Raw genomic sequence first — 4,776 nt, 5'->3', positions numbered from 1 at the left:
AAATGTTTGTGTCCCTGCAAAATTCATCACCTCCAATGTGATGGCACTTGGAAGAGGGGCTTTTAGGAGGTAATCAAGGTTAGGTAAGGTCTTAGGAGTGAGGCCCTGGTTTGAAGTGATTAGTGCCTTAATCAGAAGGGACAGCAGAGAGCGTGCTCTCTCTTCCATGTGAAGACACAGAGAGAAGGTGGCCATCTGCAAGCCAGGAAGTAAGCTCTCACTAGAATACAACTATGCTAGTATCCTGTCCTCAGACATTCAGCCTCCAGAACTGTGAGAAAGTAAATCTCTGTTGCTTAAGACACTTAGTCCGTGATATCTTGTTATGGGAGCCCAGCTAAGCAAGATAGCATCTGCTGATAGAAGACGGAATCATCTTGTAACACGACATATGGACCGGGGACTGTGAAAACAAGCGGTGGGACCTACAGTTGTGAGAATGGACCTTAAATGAGTAACTGCAGCCATTAAGGAAGGCCACAGGGAGTGTAAAACGTAGTGAAATAAACTGAGAAATGATGGTTAGTCACTGTTTTGAGAGAATGTAATTCAAATCCATTCAAATAATACAGAATTGGGAAATGGTGCTGTTGAGAGAAAGTTTCATGAACAGAGGATGATCATAAAACTAGTATGAAGATTAAAATGGGCCATTATATCTGACAGTTGGGAGGCCATTGAATGACACAGAATCTTAGCACTGCAGATGGTCTTAAAGCAGCACTCTCAAATAGAACTTTCTTAAAGTACACGCCATCCAACATGGTAGCCATTAGCCACGTACAGCCATTGGGCACTTGAAATGTGAGTAGTTTCCTAAAAAACTGACTTTATAATTTTATTTAATTTTAATTAATTAACATTTAAATTTAGCTAGCCACCTGTGTCTGGTGGGCACTATGTGGGATAGCACAGTGTTAGGAGCACTCAGTCTAAGGAAACTGAGGTCCTTGTAGGTTAAATATGAGAGCAATATTTTGTTCAAAGAGAAGTTTTGGAGAAATAGCTAAAAATGTTAATAGTGAAGAGAGAGGGAAAAAAACAATTGAAATGGAGTAAGAAAGAAAATTTAACATTAAAATATTTTAAACAATAAGTGTACCATTGGAATCTACTGTCTCTGATTATTGCTAAGAGTGTAAGAGCTACTGAGGGCTACTGTTAATTTGATTAGTGATACTAGGAATTAGGTCAATTATACTTCGCAAATGCAGCTATATTTGTCCAGTGAAAGTGAAAGTCGCTCAGCCATGTCCGACACTTTGCAACCCCATGGACTTAGTCCATGGAATTCTCCAGGCCAGAATGCTGGAGTCGGTAGCCTTTCCCTTCTCCAGGGGATCTTCCCAACCCAGATCTCTCACATTGCAGGCAGATTCTTTACCAGCTGAGCCGCAAGGGAAACCCAAGAATACTGGAGTGGGTTGCCTATCCCTTCTCCAGCAGATCTTCCCAACCCAGGAATTGAACCAGGGTCTCCTGCATCACAGGTGGATTCTTTACCAACTGAGCTATGAGGGAAGCCATATTTGTCTAGGTGGTGTGTAAATCCCAGGTGGTGCTAATGGTAAAGAACCCATCTGGCAATGCAGGAGACATAAGGGACACGGGTTTGATCCCTGTGTAGGGAAGATTCCCTGGAGGAGGAAATAGCAACCCACTCCAATACTCTTGCCTGGGAAATCCCATGGACAGAGGAGCTGGCAGGCTACAGTCCATAGGATCACAAAGAGTCGGACATGACTAAAGTGACTTGGCATGCTAGTGTGTAAATACATGCTTCAGAATTTACACGCACAACTTCTTCTTCTTCTTCAGTTAAAAAAAAACAGACTTCATTCCCAGATGCCTAGCTGGACAGTGCTAATCTAATTTACCCTGCCTGGTGTATATAAACCCACACTGTTACTTTATATACTTGGCATTCTCTTGTGAGTTACTGTGGGTTATCAAGTTTCATGGATTAAGGTGAAATCACTACTAGGATAGAGAGTGACAATTTAAACAGGCACAAGTAGAGATTCTACACAAATAGAAAAGGGAAAAGGCACTTGCAAAATTTAAAACCAGAGAAGACTCTTGAGAGTCCCTTGGACTGCAAGGAGATCCAACCAGTCCATTCTGAAGGAGATCAGCCCTGGGATTTCTTTGGAAGGAATGATGCTAAAGCTGAAACTCCAGTACTTTGGCCACCTCGTGCAAAGAGTTAACTCATTGGAAAAGACTCTGATGCTGGGAGGGATTGGGGGCAGGAGGACAAGGGGACGACCGAGGATGAGATGGCTGGATGGCATCACTGACTCGATGGACGTGAGTCTGAGTGAACACCGGTAGTTGGTGATGGACAGGGAGGCCTGGCGTGCTGCGATTCATGGGGTCGCAAAGAGTTGGACACGACTGAGCGACTGAACTGAACTGAACTGAAGGTTCCTGTAATGGTTAATTTTATGTGACAACTTGAGTGTGCCGTTGGGTACCCAGATTAAACATTGTTTCTGGGTGTGCCTAGGAGAGTATTTCTGGTTGAGACTAACATTTGAACTGGTTGACTCAGCAACGTAGCTCTTCCCAACGTGGGTGGGCACTGTCCATTCCATTGAAGGCCTGAATAGAACAAAAGGCGGAGGAAGGAGAATTCGCCCTTTTCCTTCTGCCTCACTGCTTGAGCTGGGACATTTAATCTCATCTTCTCCTGCCTTCTGACTAGGAGTTACATCATTTTCTCCTCTTGTTCTCAGGCCTTCAGACTCAAACTGAATCACCCTGCTGGCTTTTCTGGATTTCTATTTTGCAGTCAGCGGATTGTGGGACTTCTCAGCTTGCTAATCCTGTGAGCCAATTCCCCCTAATAAATCAATCTTTACCTCTTTCTCTGTCTCTATCAACATCTCTGTCTCTTTTCTCTCTCTCTGTATAGGCTTCCCAGGTGGCTCAGTGGTCCAAGACTCTGCCTGCCAAGCAGGAGACTTAGAGTTGATCCCTGGGTCAGGAAGGTACTCTGGAATAGGAAATGGCAACCTACTCCAGTGTTCTTGACTGGGAAATCCCATGGACAGAGGAGTCTGATGGGCTATAGTCCACAGGGTCGTGAAAGAGTTGGACATGACTTAGTGGCTATAACCAAACCGAATGGCATAATCCTGTTAGTTTTGCTTCTCTGGAGAACCCTGAGTGATACAGCACCTCAGGTTTTGGATTTGGTATAGGCTATGACCACTTATGATGTATAGATTTGGTATAGATTTGATATAGACTATGACCACTTATGAAATTTCCATAAACATCTCTGTGGAAGTTTTCATCTTTTTGGAAGGGGAATAACCTGTCTTCTGTTTGATCCTGTGGACTCCTATTTCTTAAAAGAATATGATGCCAATTTTATTTTTGAAGTGAAGGTTTCATTTTGAAGGTTGGATCAACCTATCTGATGATGTCGAACAGTTACAAAATGAAAGTCTGTTTTAGGAGATGGAATGATTAGGAGACAAGTTTAGGCAACAGAAGTTCACTGGCTTCAAGAGGTTGGTGTTGAGTTCTGGATGTAGAGGTGGGATGGAACCAAGGGCAGATTAGAGGTTGTACTTGGCTGGTAACTTTGGAGGAGTTAGATATCTGCTCTGAATCTCAATTTCCACAGGCGTGAAATGAAAGTGGAGTATTAGATGATCTCTAAGGTTTGATCCAGTACTAAAATTTAATGGGTCTGCTTTGGAATACAAAAGTTACCTTGGAAGTAACCCAGTGCTTTGCACGTTGCTCAATAAATGCTGATTGATAATGACAGTGATAAAGTAATGAATACTTGGATCAAGTTATACTTGAAAATGAGTTATTCTTGAATAGGAAGGGAAGACCCCTTGATCTACTCCAGTGAGGGGCTGCTTGGTCGATATTTCTGGTCTGATGGAAGTATAGATAGGGAAGGAGCCTGCAGAGTTTCTCCCTTGAGATGACTGATCTATCTTCACAATATCATATCTTTTCAGGGTGAGTACCATAGAAGGTTTTGTTGACTGCAAATGTGGGTGTAGGGTATATTATAGACAGTTCTGATGGAATTAGCAGGGAGCAGAAGAGGGCAGAATTATACAGAAAATTCTTTGGAGTTATAGCATCCGGTATTTCCTAAAGAGACTTCCTCAAGGTTCCATATTGGGCCAAGTATTTTTCCTTTGCCCCTCCAGATATTACTCAACTCCTGCTCTACTCCCTCCCCAGGAGGGATGACATATGGATTCCATCAACAAGCTCCTAACCTCTAGCTGGCTCTGGTCAGGACAGGAGAGACGGGGAAGAAGGAGATCAAGTTATTTATTCCTGATATCCCTCCTTTGAGGTCAGCTTGAGCTGTCCATGTCATTTGACCGGCTGCCACTGCTTCTCTCAAGGCTTAGTCAGTCCGCAAGCCTCTTTCCTGCTCTCATCAGGTCTAGGGGAGGTGACTTCCCTGTGGCTGTGAATCCCAGTCCCTTCACTGTCGCTGTGGCTTACCTATATACTTCCCCTTTGTAATGAGTCCCTTTGTGAATTTACCCTCTTAGAATTACTTCAAGTGCACTCTGCCTCCCGCTGGGATCTTGACCAGTGCATATGCTGTTCTACAAATGGAGCGTGATGAGGAAATGGCAATGGGCCGTATTGCCACACATCTTACTGTGTCGCCCTCCACCACAGCCTCGGACCATCTTAATTGTGCTGTCTGCCCCCTTTGCATTGTCTTCCTCAAACCGACTCCTTTAGTGACTTCATGAGCCAAGCAGGGAATGAGGCTCCAGC

The sequence above is a fragment of the Oryx dammah genome, unplaced genomic scaffold, assembly GCF_014754425.2.
Source record: "Oryx dammah isolate SB20612 unplaced genomic scaffold, SCBI_Odam_1.1 HiC_scaffold_27, whole genome shotgun sequence".
In the NCBI taxonomy this organism is placed as follows: domain Eukaryota; kingdom Metazoa; phylum Chordata; class Mammalia; order Artiodactyla; family Bovidae; genus Oryx; species Oryx dammah.
Note: the sequence above shows the minus strand (reverse complement) of the source record.